The sequence below is a fragment of the Pan troglodytes genome, chromosome 10 (assembly GCF_028858775.2).
Source record: "Pan troglodytes isolate AG18354 chromosome 10, NHGRI_mPanTro3-v2.0_pri, whole genome shotgun sequence".
NCBI lineage: Eukaryota > Metazoa > Chordata > Mammalia > Primates > Hominidae > Pan > Pan troglodytes.
The window spans coordinates 23,005,770-23,016,712 of record NC_072408.2 but is presented as its reverse complement, the minus strand read 5'-3'; the positions used below and the strand labels follow the sequence as shown (position 1 = coordinate 23,016,712).

General features: G+C 42.1%; 1 long non-coding RNA gene across 2 annotated transcripts in view; it reads left to right on the top strand.

Annotated features, from left to right (window-relative positions):
• The window catches only part of LOC107967469 (uncharacterized), a 56,534-nt gene that overhangs the window by 947 nt on the left and 44,644 nt on the right, over window positions 1-10,943 (top strand). For both annotated transcript variants that reach the window (XR_001707890.3, XR_010147986.1), the window contains exon 2: window positions 214-306. This is a non-coding gene — a long non-coding RNA (uncharacterized LOC107967469). The remainder of the gene's footprint in view (window positions 1-213; window positions 307-10,943) is intronic.

Here is a 10,943-nt window from a genome sequence, read left to right as displayed (position 1 = left end):
CCAGAGCTGTTAATTGTTGATACTGTTTCCTAACCAGGAGAGGCCTTTTGTCTGGGCAAGTTGTATCTTTATTGATAGAACGTAAACCCAGTACAACAGAGATTTTTGTGTTTTCTTTACTACTTTATCCCCAAGGTTAAAACGTCTGGGCACATAGCAATAAATATGTAATCAACATAAATGTCTGTGAATGTTTTCTTCATCTTTTTGCAGCAAACACCGTCTACAAGATTCGAGTCAAACAACGTGAGAACTTGAAATACGTCTCCGTTCTTTTTCCTTAGTACTCTCGTTCATTCACTTACGGTAAAGCACTTACTATATATGTTTTTCATTTTATCTTGTTCGACTCCTCCTTTGTGCCATCCTCTCCCTTTTGTCTCACACATACGCACCACTCACACATTTATGAACTCCTTAATGGCAATGGTTATGGCTTTGTCATTTATACTCTAGTGCCAGAAAAGTGAATGGCATTTAGTGAATACTCAGCATGACTGTTTACTGATTAAATAGATTGTTGCATTACTGATGGAGGTAAATAAAAGACCCACTCAAAATGACACAACTGGTCAGATACTGATACATGTTCGTTTATTGCTCATTGTGTGTAGATAAGAATATAACTGGTAAATTATGGTACCTACTTGGCTCTAAAGAATGTATTATTTCCTGCTCATTTGGATTCTGAGTTCTAAGAGTATTGTGTATTATGACCAATTGTGTAGGCTTCAAGGTCAATTTAATATTAGAAGACAGGTTAATGTAATTGATATAATTAACAATATTAAAAGATTAAAGAAAATCATATCAAAAGATGTGTAAGAAGTTTTTGATAGAATTCAGCATTCTTTCACTTATAAGAATTCTGAGACACTAGAAATAGAAGGGACTTTTTTAACCTGATAGAATATCTGAAACTCCACACCTAATGGTGAAATACAGAAAGCATTCTGTATTAGATTAGGTACGAGACAGATGATTGCTACTGCCTCTTCAATACAGCATCGTACTAGATGTTCAGGTAACTTAAAAATGCATAAATCTTCCAAAGAAAGTTGTAAATCTGTGATTAGAAATTGTTTTAGAGGTTATATACAAAGAAAAGAGGCAAGGTGTGGTGGCTTATGCCTGTAATTCCAGTTCCCAGTACTTTGGGAGGCTGAGATGGGAGGATCACTCCAGCCCAGGAGTTCAAGACCAGCCTGGGCAACAAAGTGAGACCCAGGCTCTACAAAAAAATTAAAAAATTAGCCGGGCATGGTGGTACACTCCTGTGATCCCAGCTACACGGGACACTGAGGCAGGAGGATCGCTTGAGCCCAGAAGTTCATGGCTGCAATAGGCCCTATTTCTGCAACTGCACTGCAGCCTGGACGATGAGGTAAGACCATGTCTCAAAAGAAAAAAATAAAAATAAAAATTATTGGAATTAATGAGAGAATTTAGAAAGGTTACTGAAGTTGTTTTTTTCTTTTTTTAGAAGAGATGAAGTCTCACTATGTTACCCAGGCTAGGTGCGATGCCTAGGTTACTGGGTTTTGTTGTTGTTGTTGTTGTTTTAAGTGTAATGAAGAAATCACATTTCTATACAGTAGCAACAACAAAAAATGTAATTTAAAAATATGCCATGTTAAATAGCATCAAGAATTATAAAGTACATAGGAATAAAAAAACAAAGTGTACTCCCCAGCAGAAAAAAAACTGGCACGCTGAAATGTAGAAGTTGAGAGCAATGTAATGAAGGGATCAGTTACAGAAGTGTGGCCAGGATCAAAAGTAAACAACAAGGAGAAAATGGGACACTAACCATAGATCTGAACGAGAAACTGAAAGGGAGCAGTTATCTGAACCTGATTTATTTGAGAAAGGTACGGTTGCCGGAGAAAGCTCTGGGCGAGAGCTGGAATAATCAGTAGAAGAACACAACTGCTCCCAATTATCATCAGCACAGCCATGGGGAAGAAGTGGGGAAATGAATATCTACTTTTAGATCTCCCATGCTTCCCATTGGTCAAACCCAGCCAGAGCCCAGAAGACAAGGGAACCCTTTAATGGGGTCCATAAATGTCAACCTTCTAGGACTTAAACCATAGTACAAAAAGGAGAAAAGGGGATCTCGTTAAATAAAGGAATACCCAACATGATGTTCAATATTATTTAATGCCTCTCAGCAAAATGTATCATTCTCTATTAAAGGCATTAAATAATATTAAAATAAATGGAAAATGGATATATTGTGTTTGTGGGTTGGCAGGTTCAATTTTGGGAAAATATCAGTGCTCCCCTGTTATGGACTGAATTGGGTTCCCCTCCTCCAAATTCCTGTGTTAAAGTCCTAATCCTCACTATCTCAGAATGTGACTGTATTTGGATAAGTAAGGTAAAATTAGGTCATATGGGTGGGCCTTAATCCAATGCAACAGTTGTCTTTATTGAGAAGAGGAGATGAGGACACAGACAAAGGAGTGACCAGATGAGGACAGAGTGAGAAGGTGGCCATCTGCAAGTCATGGGGAGAGGCCTCAGAGAAGAAAGGAAACTTACAGACCTTAATCTTGGACTTCTAGATTAAGCCTCTAGAATCTCACAGCCTCTAGAACTGTGAGAAAATAAATTTCCATTGTTTAAGCCACCAACATCTGTTATGGCAGACCTAGAAAACAAATACATCTCCAAAATGATTTACAGATTCAATACAATTGCAAATAAAAGTTCCAGTTTTTGGGGGGGGGGGCAATGACGTTTTTAAAATTATTATTTTTATTTTTCCATAAGTTATTGGGGTACAGTTAGTATTTGGTTACATGAGTAAGTTCTTTAGTGGTGATTTGTGAGACTTTGGTGCACATATCACCCAAGCAGTATACACTGCACCATATTTGTAGTCTTTTAATCCCTCGCCCCCCTCCCACTCCTCCCTCCAAGTCCCCAAAGTCCATTGTATCATTCTTATGCCTTTGCGTCCTCATAGCTTAGCTCTCACTTATCAGTGAGAACATACGATGTTTCGTTTTCCATTCCTGAGTTACTTCACTTAGAATAATAGTCTCCGATCTCATCCAGGTCACTGCAAATGCTGTTAATTTATTTCTTTTTATGGCTGTATAGTATTCCATCGTATATATATACCACAGTTTCTTTATCCACTCGTTGATCGATGGGCATTTCGGTTGGTTTCACTATTTTGCAATTGTGCTGCTATGAACATGCATGTGCAAGTATCTTTTTCGATTAATAACTTCTTTACCCCTGGGTAGATACCCAGTAGTGGGATTACTGGATCCAATGGTAGTTCTACTTTTAGTTCTTTAAGGAATCTCCACACTGTTTTCCATAGTGGTTGTACTAGTTTGCATTCCCACCAGTAGTGTAGAAGTACTCCCTGTTCACTGCATCCATGCCAATATCCACTGTTTTTTGATATTTTGATTATGGCCATTCTTGCAGGAGTAAGGTGGTATCGAATTGTAGTTTTGATTTTCATTTCTGTGATCATTAGTGGTGTTGAGCATTTTTTCATATGTTTGTTGGCCATTTGTATATCTTCTTTTGAGAATTGTCTATTCATATCATTAGTCTGCATTTTGATGGTATTGTTTTTTTCTTACTGATTTGAGTTCGTTGTAGACTCTGAATATTAGTCCTTTGTCACATGTATAGATTGTGAAGATTTTCTTTCACTCTGTGGGTTGTCTGTTTACTCTGCTGACTGTTCTTTTGCCGTGCAAAAGCTCTTTAGTTTAATTAGGTCCCAGCTATTTATATTTGTTTTTATTGAATTTGCTTTTGGGTCCCTTTGTCCCTTGTATGCCAGTTTTGCTGAGAGTTTTAATCATAAAGGGATGCTAGATTTTATCAAATGCTATTTCTGCATCTATTGAGATGACCATGTGGTTTTTGTTTTTAATTCTGTTTATGTGGTGTATCACATATTTGTCTGAAAATGACTGTATCTTTCCTTCGTATATGATGCTTATTTTTGCTGGATACAAAATTCTTACCTGATAATTGTTTTGTTTGAGGAGGCTGAAGATAGGGCCCCACCCTTCTAGCTTGCAGGGTTTCTGCTGAGAAATCTGCTGTTAATATGAAAGGGTTTCATTTATAGGTTGCCTGGTGCTTCTGTCTCACAGCTCTTAAAATTCTTTCCTTTGTCTTAACTTTGCATAACCTGATGACAGTGTGCCTAGGCAAAGATCGATTTTGTGATGAATTTCCCAGGAGTTTGTTACGCTTCTTGTATTTGAATGTCTAGGTCTCTAGTAAGGCTGGGGAAGACTTCCTTGATTATTCCCCTACATATGTTTTCCAAGGTTTTAGAATTCTCTTCTTCTTCGGGAACACCAATTCTTCTTAGGTTTGGTCGTTTACTATAACCCCAGACTTCTTGGAGGCTTTGTTCATATTTTCTTATTCTTTTTTCTTTGTCTTTGTTGGTTTGGGTTAATTCAAAAACCTTGTCTTCAAGCTCTGAATTTCTGTTTTCTACTTATTCAATTCTATCACTGAGACTTTCCAGAGAATTTCACATTTCTAAAAGTGTGTCCAAAGTTTCCTGAATTTTTGATTGCTTTTTTTAAAGCTGTTTCCTTGAATATTTCTCCCTTTACTTCTTGTATTATTTTTTTTTTATTTCCTTGCATTGGGCTTTGGCTTTCTCTGGTCCCTCCCTGATTAGCTTAATAACTAATCTCCTGAATTCTTTTTCAGGTAAATCAGGGATTTCTTATTGGTTTAGATCCATTGCTGGTGAACTAGTATGATTTTTGGGGGGTGTTGCAGAGCCTTGTTTTGTCATGTTACCAGGGTTGGTTTTTTGGTTCCTTCTCATTTGGGTAGGCTCTGTCATAGGGAAGGTCTAGGGCTGAAGGCTGTTGTTCAGATCCTTTTGTCCCATGGGGTATTGCCTTGATTTAGTACCCTCCCCCTTTTCCTATGGATGTGGCTTCCTGTGAGCCAAACTGCAGTGATTGTTGCTTCTCTTTTGGGTCTAGCCACCCAGCAAGTCTACCCAGCTCTGGGCTGGTACTGGGGGATTTCCTCACAGAGTCCTGTGATGTGAACCATCTATGAGTCTCTCAGCTGTGGCTACCAGCACCTGTTCTGGTGGAGGTGGTGGAGGGTGCAATGGACTCCCTGAGGGTCCTTGGCTTTGGTGGTTTAATGCTCTGTTTTTGTGCCGATTGGCCTCCTGTCAGGAGGTGGTGCTTTCCAGAAAGCATCAGCTATACTAGTGTGGAGGGGGACCCGGAGTGGGCAGGGCCCTAGAACTCTCAGGATTATATGCCCTTTGTCTTCCACTACCTGGGTGGATAGGGAAGGACCATCACATGGGGGTGGGGCTAGGTGTGTCTGAACTCAGACTCTCCTTGGGCAGGCCTAGCTGTAGCTGCTGTGGGGGATGGGGGTGAGATTCCCAGGTCACTGGAGTTGTATACCTAGGAGGGTTATGGCTGCCTCTGCCAAGTAATGCAGGTTGTCAGGGAAGTGGGGGAAAGCTAGCAGTCACAGGCCTCGCCCAGCTCCCATGCAAAGCGAAAGGCAGGTCTCACTTCCACCATGTCCCCGCAACAGCCCTGAGTTTGTTTCCAAGTGGAGGGTAAGAGGGGCTTGAAAACTTGCCTGATGCTGTGTCCGGAATTGGTGGGTTCCTGGTCTCACTGACGTCAAGAATGAAGCTGCGGACCCTCGCGGTGACTGTTATAGTTCTTAAAGGTGGCGTGTCCGGAGTTTGTTCCTTCTGATGTTTGGATGTGTTCGGAGTTCCTTCCTTCTGGTGGGTTCGTGGTCTCGCTGGCTCAGGAGTGAAGCTGCGGACCTTCGCAGTGAGTGTTACAGCTCTTAAGGCGGCATGTCTGGAGTTGTTTGTTCCTCCCGGTGGGTTCGTGGTCTCGCTGGCTTCAGGAGTGAAGCTGCAGACCTTCGCGGTGAGTGTTACAGCTCATAAAGGCAATGTGGACCCAAAGAGTGAGTAGCAGCAAGATTTATTGCAAAGAACAAAAGAACAAAGCCTCCACAGTGTGGAAGGGGACCGGAGTGGGTTGCCACTGCTGGCTCGGGCAGCCTGCTTTTATTCCCTTATCTGGCCCCACCCACATCCTGCTGATTGGTCCATTTTATAGAGAGCCGATTGGTCTGTTTTGACAGGGTGCCGATTGGTGCGTTTACAATCCCTGAGCTAGACACAAAAGTTCTCCACGTCCCCACTAGATTAGCTAGATACAGAGTGCTGATTGGTGTATTTACAAACCCTGAGCTAGACACAGAGTGCTGACTGGTGCATTTACAAACCTTGAGCTAGACACAGAGTGCCGATTGGTGCATTCACAATCCCTTAGCTAGACATGAAGATTCTCCAAGTCGCCACTAGACTCAGGAGCCCAGCTGGCTTGACCCAGTGGATCTCGCACCAGGCGCAGGTGGAGCTGCCTGCCAGTCCCGTGCCATGCACCCACACTCAGCCCTTGGGCAGTTGGTGGGACTGGGCGCCATGGAGCAGGGGGTGGCACTCCTCAGGGAGTTTCAGGCTGCACAGGAGCCCACGGCGGGGTGGGTGGGAGAGACTCAGGCATGGCGGGCTGCAGGTCCTGAGCCCTGCCCTGCGGGGAGGCAGCTAAGGCCCAGTGACAAATCGAGCACAGCGTTGCTGGCCCAGGTGCTAAGCCCCTCACTGCCCAGGGCTTGTGGGCTGGCCAGCCACCCCAAGTGTGGGCCAGCGGAGCCCACACCCACCCGGAACTCGCGCTGGCCCGCAAGTGCCACACGCAGCCCCAGTTCCCGACTGCACCTCTCCCTCCACACCTCCCCGCAAGCTGAGGGAGCCAGCTCCTGCCTTGGCCAGCCCAGAAAGGGGCTCCCACAGTGCAGCGGTGGGCTGAAGGGCTCCTCAAGCGTGGCCAGAATGGGCACCGAGGCCGAGGAGGCACCGAGAGCGAGCGAGGGCTGCAAGGGCTGCCAGCACGCTGTCACCTCTCAATGCTATCTGCTTCCCAGCTGCAAAATAAAAGGGATTTAGTTCTTCCCCAACCTGTGAAGTCTGCATGCAAGATTTGCACCCTCCCCCAAGTTCTGGCCAGGAGGCTTCTCACCCTGTTCAAATTGTTACAAAGTTCAGCTAGAGAATTCCTTCTCTCTGTGGAGTTTTACTCGCTGCTCCTCTGGCCACTCTTCCAGTGGATCCCTGTGGTGCCAGGCAGGAACGGGCTGCTAGGGGACCCAGCGAGCCCCCAGGGCCTTACTGCTGCTTCCTCTACCCCTGTATTTCACTCGGCTCTCTAACTTGACTCAGCTCTAGGTAAAGTCAGAAACTTCTCCCGCAAATGGACCTTCAGCTTCTCCAGTGGGGATGTGTGTTCGGGAGAGGAGGAATCTCTCTTTCCCACTTCCACAGTTGGGGCACTCACATTATTTGAGGGTCTCCCAGGTCCTGCAGGAGCAGTTGGCTTCCTTCAGAGGGTCTGTGGGTCCTCTTGGGATTGCTGGTTTGTTGTTGCAATCAATCTGGAGCTAAAATTCACAATGCAAGCCTCCAAATGCTGCTCTATATGGAGCTGCAATCTAGTCCTGCCTCCTGTCTGCCATGATCCCAGGAGCGCTCCTGACTTTTTGAATCTAATCCTCCAATTGTTTTTAAATAAAACTTTTCATGCTGTTGTTAATAGTTACATAGAAAATAAAAAGGCCAAGAATAGCTAAGACACTCCAGAAAAAGAAAACCCAAGGGAAATAACTTCTCCAACTAGATATCAAGCATAATTTGAAGTTATAATAGATATTTTGGCAATGACACAGGGATAAACAAGTAGAAAAAGGGTAGAGAATAAGTAGTCCATGTATATAGAAATCCGGCCACATGCGGTTGCTCACCTTATAATCCCAGCACTTTGGGAGGCCAAGGCAGGTGGATCACTTGAGGTCAGGAGTTTGAGACCAGCCTGGCCAACATGGTGAAACCCCGTGTCTACTAAAAATATAAAAGTTAGCTGGGTGTGGTGGCTCGTGCCTGTAATCCCAGCTACTCGGGAGGCTGAGGCAGGAGAATCACTTGAACCCAGGAGGCAGAGGTTGCAGTGAGCCGAGATCGTGCCACTACACTCCAGCTTGGGCAAGAGAGCGAGACTCCATCTCAAAAAAAAAAAAAAATCCAATTAATGATAAAGCAGTACTGTGATAAGTGGGTAAAAAATAACTTCATTAAATCTGGTCAAAAAAGATTATTCATTTGAAAATGAGTGAAATTTGATGCCTATCTTAAATCATACACATTAAACAAAATATAAAATATTTCATAATTTGACAATCAAATGTATAAAATATGTAGAAGATGACAAAGGAGAATGTGTTTATGACCTTCAAGTAAAGAAATAGTTTATAAAATAAAGCTCAAAGTGTGCAAACCATAAAAGAATTGATACATGCCTATAGCAAAGTTAAGAAATTCTATTGCAATAAAACATAAAGAGTTGAAATAGCATGTCAGAGCAGAAAAAAATATTTGCAACACATATAGTTGACAACACACTAGTACAAGAGTATATAAAGAACTCTAAGCATTAAGAAGACAGGGAACCGAGTAGAAAAATAGGGGGAAATGCTTAAACTCAGCAGTAATCAGAACAATACAAATTAAAATTCCCATGAAATACCATTTCATGTTGGCCATTGGTAGAAATTCATTTCCTGGTGTTGGCAAGGATATAAAGCAAGGGTGTGATAAGACTGTAAATTATAACTTTTTTTTTATTTGAGATAGGGTCTCACTCTGTCATTCAGGCTGGAGTACAGTGGCATAATAACAGCTCACTGCACCCTTGATATCCCCAGACTCAGGTGATCCTCCCACCTGCACCTCCTGAGTAGCTGGGACCACAGGTGCATTCTGCCACACCCACCTACTTTTTGTATTTTTTGAAGAGATGAGATTTTGCCATGTTTCCCAGCCTTATTTTAGAAATAATTTGGCAATACTAATGATATTGAAATTGTACATATCCCATAACACATCAATTTCACATCTGCGTATATAACCTACAGAAACATTTCCACAAGATATACAGAGCCATGTAAAAGAATGTTCATGGCCAGGATTGTTTGGAATAGCCAAAAATTAGAACAGAAATATCCATCCATAATAGAGTAGAATATAAACTATGGTATATCCGTACCACGAAATGTTACACAGAAGTGAAAATGAACAACATGGTTGAATCCCAGAACCATGATATTGTCAATACATAGAGATAATTTCATTTCCATAAGGTTAAACTTTGCAAAACAAACCATATATTGTTGAGGGATACAAACATGGCAAAAACTATAAAGAAAAGCACATACTAATGAATAGGATTGAAGATCGATGGACAGGAAGTGGGATAGGTACATGGAACTTCAAATTTTATAATACTTTTTTTCTAAAAATGAATAGTGGGTACTCAGGTATTTGTTACAATATCTTTATTATATCTTCCATATACATTTTTATAAATATCCTATGATATTTACTTAATATTTACTGTATGCAGAATTCTAAGATAGCCCTCAAGATTCCAACTGTCCGGTGTACTTGCCCTGTACAACCTATTCCCTTTGAGTATGGGCCGAAGTTCTGTATGATGTGGGCAGTAGTTGCTGCTTTGATTAGGTTACATTATATAGCGAAGGTGATGGGAAAGTCACTCTTGTGAGCTTTATATAAGACTCCGTTTCAGCTGACCAAAAATAGAAATTCTGATGTTGGCCATGAAGAAGCAAACTGCCAACAGAATGACCCCAACAGAATGAAGCTAGAAATCAATGGCAGAAGGAAAACAAAACAAAACAAATCACAAATTTCTGGAAATTAAACAACATACTTTTTTTTTTTCAAGATGGAGTCTTGCTCTGTTGCCCAGGCTAGAGTGCAGTGGCATGATCTCGGCTCACTGCAACCTCCGCCTCCTGGGTTCAAGAAATTCTCCTGCCTCAGCCTCCCAAGTAGCTGGGATTACAGGTGCCCACCACCATGCCCGGCTAATTTTTGTATTTTTAGTAGAGACAGGGTTTCACTATGTTGGCCAGGCTGGTCTCGAACTCCTGACCTCATGATCTGCCCGACTCACCCTCCCAAAGTGTTGGGATTACAGGCGTGAGCCACCGCGCCTGGCTACAGCACACTTTTAAACAACCAATAGATCAAAGAAGAAATCACAATGGAAATTAGAAAATACTTAGAGACAAATGAAAACAAGAACAGAACATACCAAAACTTATGGGACACAGTGAAAACAGTGCTAAAGGAAAAATTAATACGTATAAATTCTTGTATTAAAAAGAAGAATGATCTCAAATAAACAACCTATCTTTTACAACTCAAGGAACTAGAAGAAAAGAGCAAATAAACCTAAACCTAGCAGAGGGAGGAAATAATATAAAGATTAGAGTAGAGATAAATGAAATAAAGAATAGAAAAATAATAGAGAAAAACAATGAACACAAAGTTGGTTTTTTGAAAAGATTAACAAAACTGAAAAACCTTCAGCTAGATGCACTAAGAAATAAAATAGAGAAGACTAAAATTACTAAAATTAGAAATGAGAGTGTGGACAGATGTGGCCAGGCGCGGTGGCTCATGCCTGTAATCCCAGCACTTTGGGAGGCCAAGGCGGGCGGATCACGAGGTCAGGAGATTGAGACCATCCTGGCTAACATGGTAAAACCCTGTCTCTACTAAAAATACAAAAAAAATTAGCCGGGCAAGGTGGTAGGTGCCTGTAGTCCCAAGTTACTCAGGAGGCTGAGGCAGGAGAATGGTGTGAACCCAGGGGGCAGAGCATGCAGTGAGCCAAGATCATGCCGCTGCACTCCATCCTGGGTGACACAGTGAGACTCCGTCTCAAAAAAAAAAAAAAAAGAAAAAAGAAAGTGGACAGATCTACTAATTCTACATAAATAAAGGTAATATA